Source organism: Schistocerca americana, chromosome 1, assembly GCF_021461395.2.
Source record: "Schistocerca americana isolate TAMUIC-IGC-003095 chromosome 1, iqSchAmer2.1, whole genome shotgun sequence".
Lineage (NCBI taxonomy): Eukaryota > Metazoa > Arthropoda > Insecta > Orthoptera > Acrididae > Schistocerca > Schistocerca americana.
In genome coordinates this window covers 534,788,988-534,801,482 of record NC_060119.1, presented here as the reverse complement: position 1 = coordinate 534,801,482, position 12,495 = coordinate 534,788,988, and the positions used below count along the sequence as shown (strand labels likewise).

At 41.5% G+C, this 12,495-nt stretch overlaps 1 protein-coding gene across 1 annotated transcript in view; it reads right to left on the bottom strand.

The window, feature by feature from the left end:
* The window catches only part of LOC124572183, a 492,468-nt gene that overhangs the window by 255,722 nt on the left and 224,251 nt on the right, over nucleotides 1–12,495 (bottom strand). The window lies entirely within an intron of this gene.

Genomic DNA, 12,495 nt, shown 5'->3' with positions numbered 1-12,495 from the left:
CTAATCGACAAACAATATTGCGTGAAATAACTGCAGAAACTAATGTGGGACATACGACGAACGTATCCGTTAGGACAGCGAGGCGAGATTCGGCGTTAAGAAAGTGGCTAAGCTCGCCATTTACGTGTGAATGAACAGTTTCTACAAGTGAGTAAGATATTTGTGAAGCTAAGACGACGAGCAGTTCACAGAAGAAACTTGGTACTGGTGCAGAGCTTCAGTCCACTAAAGACGAAGTGAATAGTGGTTTTAGAATAATTGATTTAGAAATTATGTGTTGTATTATTAGAAATTCGTGAGCATATGGTAACTGTGGCAATAAATATTTAAGATTGTATGGCAGCAATGACAGAGATGATACTGTGTGTAATATGCACTTGTTTTGTGACAGCTGTCAAACTTACATTCAATTCTAAACATGAACTGCTAAGAATTGAGTGTATGAAGCCGACATAAGATTCTGCTATGGGTTGAGATGTGTTGGTGTTGGAAGGGAAAGGCAGCAGTTTGTTTTGTGCAATAATGAATATGCCATCTCCGTCTGCCTCGTACTCAACACTGAACAATCATCTTCTGAACGCCTTAAAAAACTGAATGCAACAGCAGTTTGTCAGCAACAGTGAAACTGGCAGTTTTATTTTAAAAAGACGTTTAGACAGAAGTAAATGACCATTTGCCTTCTATAGATCAATGTGTTTCATGTGATATCGCATGGATAAAAAGGGGTCACACCTCTCTACACGATGCTTCATCAGTTATAAGTGTTGACACAGGAAAAGTTTTGGATTTGCAGGTGATGTCCAAATATGCTCTATTTGTGCAAAGAGGAAGACGTTAGGCAATAAGGAAGAAGAGAGACAATGGAAAATAAAACACAAAATAATTTGCAGCAAGAATTATGATGGTTCTAGTGGTGACGTGGAGCCAGCAGGAATGAAATTAATATTTCATCAGAGGAAAATGAGGCATGGAGTTAGATATGTGAAATATCTTGATGATGAAGATCCTAGTGCTTTCAGATCTGTTGTAGAAAGCAAGCCATGTGGAACTGGATGCAGCATTGAAATGCTAGAGTGTGTGGAGCACATTCAGAAGAGGAGACTTCTGAAACCGAAGCCAGAACAAAAAGGTGTAAAACTCAAAGATGGAAAGCCAGTGGGTGCACCACAACGCCTGACTGACGAAGAGATCCACCTAATTTGCAAATATGTAATGGCAAAGCAATAAGGCAAAACACTGGAGATTTGAAGACAATGCAGAAGGCAGTGTGGGCAATATTTTTTCATAATTTGTCAACTGATGAGAAGCCAGTACGTACATGAATTGTGTGATATATCCTGGAGCAAATATAAGCACAAAACAAAACCTATTCACACAAACATCGTCTTCCTAAAGCAGTCTTAAAACCATAAAGCCAACGTTCCAGTTTCTAGCTCATCTAGATTTATTAAAGAAATGTACCCATGGTGGAACACAAAGCCCGAATGAGAGCTTCAACAGTCTCATTTGGAAGAGATGCCCAAAAACAAAATTTAGATCATCTAATGTTGTTAAAATTGCCACATATGAAGCATATCTGGTGTTTAATGATGGTAACATTACATAAATAAGGGCCCTTACTGGACTAGGATTTGTTGCAGGTTGCTTCACCGAGAAGCTATTGGTAAGATAGCTACTGCGCGTGTTGCACTTCTGAATTGTCTGAGAAGGATATAGCCATAATGGCACGCCAGAAACATCAGACAGAAAGTAATCAGGCACACAAAGAGCAAGAAGACCAAATGTATGGCTGTGGTCAACATTAAGGTACTACTTTATGATGTAAATCCTTATATAATCTTATACGTGCATTTCCTGGAACTTTCATTTTTCAATGTATAAGGAACATTTCCCCCTTAACCGTTGGAAATAGAAAAGGGAAATTTTCTGCAGACTTTGTTCATAGTACAACACAATTTCCTGTAGTACAAATTTTTTCTATGTGTATTTCTGTCAAAATTATTTACTTTTCTGTGAAATTGAAATTGTTTCACACGCATAATTTTTTAAAATAAATTGTAAGAGCTCTAAAACTGATATTAAAAAAACTGTTCCAAACGTTTGCTTATCTGATTACTAACAATTACCTACCACAATATGATAGTTGTAAGTAAAGTATTTATTGTGAAAATGTTCCTTGTGTGATAGCATGTGTTACGAAAATGTCCAACAATGCCATGATCAGATTTTTTGAGAAAAAAATTTGAAAAAAATTCCAGAATGTAGCCCATAACATACGAGTAATTACCTCACGTGCAAAATTTGGTTCTATTATCTTTCAAACACCAAAAACTGTGTTAGATTACGTAAACTAGTCCATTTTCTCCTACGACCCCCTTAAACACTTTACCACTAATCTTGACATTTTAAACGGAAATCATAGAAAAAAAATCTTGAACAGATTCGTGATTCACAGCAGGAAGTAATAAAACATCGCAAACAAGAAGAGTGTCGTCTAGAAAAGTGGGCATGGCACTGCGCAGTGACTGAAAGAAGACAGCTTTTTTGGTAGTTCGAATTAATCTGTGAAAATTGGAGACAGTGTTTCTAACATGCTACAGATCTATCTGGTCGCAAATTTTTTTTATGATTTTTGACCAATTCTGCCTACGTCCTCCCTTAATGGACTATGGCGACAGATGGCTGACGCGAGAGCCTTTGCTAATAGCACGACCTCGCCTGCAGCGACTCTCCTGGGATCATGACCACATCGATTGGACCCAAGATGATTTGAAAACAGTGGCCTGGTCAGATGAGTCCCGATTTCAGTTGGTAAGAGTTGATGGTGCGGTTCGAGTGGGCCACACCCCACGAAGCCATGGACCCAAGTTGTCAACAAGGCAATGTGCAAGGAGGTGGTGGGTCTATAATAGCGTCGTCTGTGTTTACATGGAATGGACTGGGTACCCTAGGTGTTTGGGTGTTTGACTGCTTGGAAACCATTTGCAGCCTTTCATGGTTATTATGTTTCAAAGCATTTTTTGGATGACAATGCACCACGTCACTAGGCCACAACTTTTCGCGATCGGTTTGAAGAACATTCTGGACATTTCTAGCAAATAGTTTGCCCACCCAAATCGCCCGACACGAATCCAATTGTACACTTACAGGAAATGATCGGTAGGTCAGTTCGTTCACAAATTCCTGCACCGGCAACATTTTCGCAATTATGGACGGCTATAGAGGCAACATGGCTCTGTATTTGTGCATTGGCTTCCAGCGACTTGCTGAGTCCATGTCACGTCGAGTTGCTGAACTACCCCAGGCAAAATGAGGCCCCACACTATATTAGGAGGTATCCCATGACTTTTATCAACTCAGTGTATACAGCCTTGTCGGACACCATTTATCACATTGAAAAACTCCGAATATTCACCGTTCATTTTCATGGTTGCAGTATGACTACTATAAAAACCATTTAATAATGATACTGAGTGTTTTGGAACCCTGGACTCATTGAGCACATGCCACTGCTTGTTTTACATATCAAAATCAAAGGCCTTTGCTTAATCTAGGAAATAAACGAAGTAAAATGGTATGTACCAATGTCTTTTATAAGCAACATTTTTCCACTTAAATTTGTGAAAATTTAAATTCGTAAAGTATAAGATACCTTTTCGTATTAGGCAACACGGCCAGATTCGTTTAGCAACGAAGCGTGTTCTCTGTTAAGCATCCATATTTCTAGATTTCCGGAAAGGGTCTGACACGGTGCCCCACTGCAGCCTGTTGAAGAAGGTACGAGCATATTTCACAGTTTCACAGATACGTGCGTAGCTCGAAGACTTCTTAAGTTATAGAACCCAGTACGTTGTCTTCGACAGCGAATGTTCGTCAGAGACAAGGATATCATCAGGAGCTCCTCAGGAAAGTGTGAAAAGACTGCTGTTATTTTCTATATACATAAATGATTTGGCGGACAGGGTCAGCAGCAGTCTGCAGTTGTTTGCTGTGAAGCTGTGGTGTACCGTTAAATAAAAGATAACTTAGACAAAATGTCTAGTTGGCGTGATGAATGGCAGCTAACTCCAAATTAAAAAAAGAAAAGGGTCAATGCGGATGAATAGGAAAAAAGGAAAAACAACAAACTTGCAATGTTGGGATACATCAATAGTACTGTTCTGCTTGATACAGGATTATAGGAAAGTGTGGTTCATCTGTAAAGGGGGCCGCATATAGGACACTAGTGTGACCTATTCTTGAGTACTGCTCGAGTGTTTGGGATTCGTACCAGGTTGGATTAAAGGAAGATATCGAAGCAATTCATAGACGGGCAGCTAGATCTGTTACCGGTAGGTGCGAACAACAAGCAATTGTTTCGGAGATGCTTCCGGAAAACAAATGGGAATCCCTAGAGGGAAAGCGAAGTTCTTTTTGAGAAAATTTAGAGAATCAAAAAGGTTCAAATGGCTCTGAGCACTATGGGACTTAACATCTGTGGTCATCAGTCCCCTAGAACTTAGAACTACTTAAACCTAACTAACCTAAGGACATCACACACATCTATGCCCGAGGCAGGATTCGAACCTGCGACCGTAGCGGTCAAGCGGTTCCAGACCGAAGCCCCTAGAACCGCACGGCCACACTGGCCGGCTTTAGAGAATCGCCACTTGAAGCTGACTGCCGAACGATTCTGTTACCTCCAGTATACGTTGCGCGTACGGACCACTAGTATAAGATATGAGAAATTAGGGCTCATACGGAGGCATACAGAAGTCGTTTTTCCCTAGTTCTTTTTGCGAGTGGATCAGGAAAGGAAATGAGTAGCAGTGGTATGGGGTTGCATCCGCCAAGCGCCTTAAGATGTGGATGTAGATCCCATATCCACGTCCGAGCTGCCCAAAATAAAACGAAGGGAGAGTTTACAACCTGTTGGTGTGTACAAGATGACGCAGGCTTCTCAGAAGGCCGAGGGCTACGTTCTTAAAGTAACGGACGAGACTGTGTGGGTTAACATATAAGCCGACCCTTCCACATGTAACGCATGGTCTAAGTTATTCATTTATACCGGTCCTTTATTAGACTGTTGAAATGATTTTTTTTTATCGCTTGATCGATTGCTCAACCATCTAAGCCTACTCAGGTCGGTGTTCAGCAGAACTAAACGAGGTTAAGTAGGCGAAACAGCAACTAATTGGTTATTCTTTAAATCTGTTAAGCAAAATGTAATTCGCCATTAAGGGTTAAGTGGGTTCTGTCAAATGAGTAGTTGTCTTCTTTGACTTCTCGTATACTTCTCAAATAAGAGTTCGTATACTTACAACATGCAACAACAAACAAACGGGAAAGGTGCGAATGCAATCTATCGTCTAGAAGGGGAAACATGTATTTCCAAAAATATGGAAATAGCAAAGGCAACCTTATTCAGTGTACCAAGCGAGCTGGCGCAGTAGCTACCACATTGGACTCGCATTTGGGAGGACGACGGTTCAATCCCGCGTCCGGTCATTCTGATTTAGGTTTTCCGTGATTTCCCTAAATCGCTCCAGGCAAATTCCGGGAGGGTTCATTTGAAAGGGCACGGCCGACTTCCTTCCCCGTCCTTCCCTAATCCGACGAGACCGATTACCTCGCTGTCTGGTCTCCTCCCCCAAACAACCCAACCGTTTTCAGTAACAGATCGATAGATACCGGATTCTGCAGAATACGGCTATAATGGAAAGTGTCGGTATTTGATAATCGTAAAGTAAAACAGAACCGCTTAGAATTTTCTCTGTGTTGAATGATAACTCTCTTTAAATGTGAATAGATGAAGTTAACGTGAATAACAAAGAAAAAGAAAATCGTGTATCATGTTATCCGATTACAAGACTAGGGAAAAACTTTGAATCGTGTAACATGATTTCTGCATCTACATCGATACTCTACAAATCATACTTAAGTGCCTGGCAGAGGGTTCATCGAAACACCTTCACAATAATACTCCACTCTTGAACAACGCGCGGAAAAAAACGAATACCTATATCTTTACGCACGAACTCTATAATTTCCTTTATTTTATTATTATGATCGTTTCTCCCTATATAGGCCGGCGTCAACAAAATATTTTCGCATTAGGAGGAGAAAGTTTGTGATTGACATTTTGTGAGAAGATTCCGCCGCAACGATAAATACCTTTGTCTTAATGGTGTCCATCCCAAATCGTGTATCATGTCCATGACACTCTCTCGCCTATATTTCGCCGCATTACTGATCTTTCTCGATGTACTCCGTTAATCCTATCTGGAAAGATTGCAGACTGCGCAGCAGTACTCCAAAAGAGGACGGACAAACAGAATGTATCCAGTCTCTTTAGTAGATCTGTTACATTCTCTTAGTGTTCTGCCAATAAAACGCAGTCTTTAGTTTGCCTTCCCCACAATACTTTCTGTGTGTTCTTTCCAATTTTAATTGTTCGCAATTGTTAATTCCTAGGTATTTAGTTGAATTTATGGACTTTAGATTTGGCTAATTTAGCGTGTAACCGGTCTTTAACGTATTCCTTCTATCACTCATGTGGATGACCTCACAATTTCCATTATTTAGGGCCAGTTGCCAATTTTCGCACCATTCTTATATATTTTCTAAATCATTTTGCAGTTTGTTTTGATCTTTTGATGAATTTACGACAGCATCATCTGCAAACAACCTAAGACGGCTGCTTAGATTGTGTCCTCAGTCGTTTATATAGATAAGGAACAGCAGAGCGCCTATGACACTACCTCGGGAAACGTCAGAAATCACTTCTGTTTCACTCGATGATTTCCCGTGCTACTACTAACTGTGACCTCACTGACAAGGAATCACGAATCCAGTCACATAACTGAGGCGATATTCCGTAAGCACGCAATTTCATTACAAGCGGCTTTTGGAAAACTAAAAGTACGGAATCAATTTCAAATCCGTTGTCAATAGTACTCAACACTTCGTGTTTGTAAAGAGATAGTTGTGTTTCACAAGAGCTATGTTTTCTAAATCAGTGTTGACTGTGTGTCAATAAACCGTTCTCTTCGTGGTAATTTATAATGTTCGAACACAATATATGTTCCAAAGTCTCGCTGCATATCAACGTTCATGATATGGGCCTGTAATTTAGCGCATTGCTCCTACTACCTTTCTTGATTATTGCTGTGACCTGTGCAACTTTCCAGCCTTTGGGTACGGCTCTTTCGGCGAGCGAGAGGTTGTATATGATTATTAAGTGTACAGTTATTGCCTCTGCATGCTCTGTAAGGTACCTAATTGGTATACAGTCTGGACCAGAAGACTTGCTTCTATTAAGTGACTTAAGCTGCTATACTACTCTGAGATGTCTACTTCTATGTAACTCGTGTTGGCAGCTGTTCTTGATTCAAATTCTGGAATATTTACCTAGTCTTCCTTGGTGAAAGAATTTCGAGAAGCTACGTTCAGTAACTCTGATTTCGCAGCACTGTCGTCGGTGGTATTGCTATTGCGCAGAGAAGGCATTGACTGTGTCTTTCCGTTAGCATACTTTACATACGACCACAATCTCTTTGGATTTTATGCCAGGTTTCGAGATAAAGTTTCGTTGTGGAAACTGTTATAAGCGAACATTGATGTCCGCGCTAAATTTCGAGCTTTTGTAAATAAAGCCAATCTTGGAGATTTTGCCTTCTTTTAAATTTAGCATGCTTTTTTCGTTGTTTCTGCAACAGTGTTCTGACCCATTTTGTGTACCAAGGGGGATCAGCTCTGTCGTTCGTTAATTTATTTGACATAAACCTCTCAATTGCTGTCGATGCTGTTTCTTCCAATTCAAGCCATATCTGGTCTACATTTACATTGTTAATTTGGAAGGGTCGGAGGAAGGCGTCAAGTGAATTTTTATCAGTTTTTTTTGAATATGTATATTTTTCGTTTATTTTTGGAGCATTTGGGGGTAACAATATTTAGTCTCGCAACGACAACTCTGTGCTCACTAATCAAATGGTTCAAATGGCTCTGAGCACTATGCGACTTAACTTCTGAGGTCATCAGTCGCCTAGAACTTAGAACTAATTAAACCTAACTAACCTAAGGACATCACACACATCCATGCCCGAGGCAGGATTCGAACCTGTGACCGTAGCGGTCGCTCGGCTCCAGACTGTAGCGCCTAGAACCGCACGGCCACTCCGGCCGGCGCTCACCAATCCCTGAATCGGTTTTGATGCTCTTTATTAATGAAGGATTATTTGTTGCTAAGAGGTCAAGTGTGTTTTCACAACCGTTTAGTATTCGCGTGGGCTCATGAACTAACTGCTCGAAATGATTTTCGCCGGCCAGAGTGACCGAGCGGTTCTAGGCGCTACAGTCTGGAACCGCGCGACCGCTACCGTCGCAGGTTCGAGTCCTGCCTCGGGTATGGATGTGTGTGATGTCCTTAGGTTAGTTAGGTTAAGTAGTTCTAAGTTCTAGGGGACTGATGACCTCAGCAGTTAAGTCCCATAGTGCTCAGAGCCAAATAATTTTCAGAGAATCCGTTTAGCACACTTTAGGATGATATTTTATGCGTACCTCCGGAACTAAACATGTATTTTCGCCAACATATCGAGGGTAAATTAAAGTCACGACCAACTATTATCGTATGAGTCGGGTACATGTTTGAAATCAAACTCAAGTTTTCTTTGAACCTTTCAGCAACTGTATCATCTGAATTGGGAGGTCGGTAAAAGAATCAAATTAATATTTTACTCCGGTTGCCAACAAGGACCTCTGCCCGTACTAACTCACAGGAATATCAACTTCAATTTCGCGACAAGTTAAACTACTTCAGAAAGCAACAAACACGCCACCACCAACCGTGTTTAGCCTATCCTTTCGGAACACCGTTAGGTTCTTCGCAAAAATTTCGGCTGAGCTTATATCCGGCTTAAGCCAGCTTTCAGTGCCTATAACGATATGAGCATCAGTGCTTTCTATTAGCGCTTGGAGCTCTGGTAGTTTCCCAACACAGCTACGACAATTTACAACTGTTATACCAATGGTTCCTGTATCTACGTTCATCCTGTGTTCAGCCTGCACCCTTTGTGACGGAAGCCCTTCTTGTGTTTTCCCGAGACCCTCTAACCTAAAAAACCGCCCAGTCCACGCCACACAGCCCCTGCTACCCGTGTAGCCGCCTCCTGCGTATAGTGGACACCTGACCTATTCAGCAGAACCCGAAATCCAACCACCCTTCGGCGCAAGTCGAGGAATCTGCAGCCTACACGGTCGCAGAACTGTCTGAGGCTCTGATTCAAACCCTCCACTCGGCTCTGTACCAGAGGTCCGCAATCGGTCCTGTCGACTGTGCTGCAAATGGTCAGATCTGCCTTCATCTTGCAAGCAAGACTAGCAGCCTTTACCACTTCTGTTAGCCGCTCGAAACCAGAGAGAATTTCTTCTGATCCAAAGTGAGTCACATCATTGGTACCGACGTTACCACCTGCAGTTGGCTGCACCCTGTGCTCTTCATGGCATCCGGAAGGACCCTTTCCACATCTGGAATGACTCCACCCGGTATGCACACGGGGTGCACATTGGCTTTCTTACCCTTCTTGTCAGCCAAGTCCCTAAGGGGCCCCATATAGCGCGTAACGTAGGAGCTCCCAACTACCAATAATCCCATCCTCTGCGATTGCCCGGATCTTGCAGGCTGAGTGGTTTCCTCTGAAACAGGGCAGGCGACAGCATCTGGCTCAGCGACAGTGTCAGCCACAGACAGCACCTGGAACTTGTTTGTCAGGCAGACGGGGGAGGCCTTACGTGCGGCCGCCTGGGAAGTCTTTCGTGCCTACTTCGCCCCGGGGCGACCTCCCACTCGACCACAGGTGAGGCGTCAGCCTCAGTGCGAGCGGTAACTAGGTTGGCCACCGGTGAGGACCGATCGGAGGACTGTGTTGGACGTCTGTTGGATCCCCACGGCTGGCCCACAACAGTGGTGCCCATCCACTGCAGCCTCAAGCTGTGTAACCGAAGCCATCACAGCCTGAAGCTGAGAGCGAAGTGTCACCGACTCGGCTCGCATTCGCACACAACAATCGTAGTTCCTATCCATACTAAAGACCGTGGAAAACTAAACTATGCAGATAAACGGACTATCGGCACGTGCTGCGCAACTCTACTGTAGAACCTGACGAAAACGCACGAACTATGTCTAGTAATACGCAGATATTCAAAAACCTAACTGATTAGGAACTTGTAATATGTCACAAAATCGGTTAACTTTCTTATGCAAATGAAAACGTGAGAACTGTGGCTATTACATATTAAATTTACACGCAGAAACTCAAGAAACTAAACGATGAAAGCACACAGATGCTATAATAAAATTCGCTCCTGGTTAGGAACTCCTAAATGTCACAAAAGCGGTTACTTCCCTGTTGCTGCGTCTGTCTCGGTCGGCTACAACTGCCTGACTCCTACTACTTGGTCATACGAAACTAAAGTTCGTCTTAAATTGAATTCCTTTCCGCTGTTTCAGATAGTGATCCCCTTTGGACTCACAACAAAATCTCGGTGTTTCAGTTTTTCACAGGCTGCGTCTTTTGACTTTATCTTTTCGCAGTATCTGCATTTCATAATCAACACATTACTATCAGAGTCGATATCGCTACTGAAAATGTTATGCAGTTTAAAAACATTTCCTCAAAACGTACTGTAGTTTCTGCAAGATGATAATTATCCTTTTTTTCAGTTGTGCGACTGCGATTATGAATCGCATAGTGACGCCCTTGATCATTGGCTAACTATTTGACATCTTTGCCAACCAAAGACATACAGGTCTGGACAGTGACAAATATCGACTGCTTTGTCTTGACACTTTTGTTTGTCAACGAAAAGGTGGTAGTTTCGAACTATGGAGATATTCTGCAGAGGATTCTGTTTGAATTGAGTAAAGTGATACAACAGTAATGTTTTGAAATAACGCTGCATAAAACAGAATGTGGTCCATCTCAAGTCCTCTGTAAGTTGTTTATTTATACAAACTCCATTAAAAAGGTCAGCTCATTTACTTTCCTTGGTTGCACTCTCATCTTTTGAAGAAGTTAATATTGGCAGTAAAATAAAAAATGAACATAATGTGTGGCACATTAAGTAGAACGGTAGGAAATAAAGTAAGAAAACAATGCTGAAGTAATGCAGGCTGAGCCATGGGTCGTCACTAAACGACGAAAGCTGAGTCCAAGCCTCTGAGACGTGATTCCTTCGACCAGTTGTGGAGGTGACAAAGAAGAACAGAAAAAGAAATGAAGACATATGTCAGACACTTAATATTTACAACATAAATGCCAACATCTTAGAATGTCGTCATAATTCGATATCTCTTGCAGAACGGATGGGCGATGAAAGCTGTACATTTATGATCGGCAGATATAAGCCTAAGAGGTTTCATGGAGTGGGCGGATGAAAGATGTTGAAAGACCTGATGTGTAACGATCATGTTGTACATAAATAACAGATTGCTGTAACCGCACACAGACGCGCATGCCGGAAGCACCTGTTTCATCAATAGACGCTGTACTACCAGAAAGGTTAGAGCTGAACAAAGTTTTTCTTTTCAGAAATTTCAAACTCATTAGTAGAAGTGAGGAAAAAAAACGAAGGCTGTCGAGATAAAATTTTTGGAATACAGAGGGAAATACTGGATAAAGCCAGCCTTCGGTCAGTATTACACTACCAGATTTCTTTGACGAAGGTGGTTTGTCAAATCTATATAATAGTATAGCACAGTTGTAAAATGTTGATTTTTCTTCAAATCGATCGTCTTCTGTTTACCGCAAGCGGTTGGTACATAAACAACACTGCGAAACTATTGTGTGTTGTGTATATGATTTGAGCAGCACATTCAGAATGCTAAGCAGGTCTGATTTTGAAGCTTATTGTGACGCTATAAATATGGAAAGGAGTTTTATGATCTGGGATGAAATAAAATGTTTTTCGTCTTTTAGGCGAATTAGAGTAGTCTGCACCGACATTTGTATAAAAGGTTAAAACCAGCAAAGCTGTAAAGCAAGTTGATTTTCATCATTGATGTTTATTTGTTCAGAGAAACGGTAATCAAAAAACTGTTGTTTGTCAATGAGAAAAAAATAGCACAATACATTTCATAGATGATGCTGCAATGGTAGTTGAAAATGAATGGGGATTGAGTTCTCTGCTAAATGTAATGGAACATAATCTAACTGTGGTTAAGATATGCAAGTAAAGAGGAAAGCGTTACAGATGGGCATGCTAGAGGACTAAATACACTGGTGTCCAAAATTAAAGCGACAAACGGAAATTTTGCAAGGTTGCTTATATTTTGCCACAAAACACATAAACAAGTGATATTGAAGTACAAACAACGTAAAGAATACAGAACGTAATCAACTGTAACATGCATAAATGCAGACAAAAATGTTCCTTTTTTTTCAACTTGACGGATTTGCACACACATTCTAACAACTGGTTAATGTACTCAGTATGGGGTGTGACGACCTCTGGCACCGA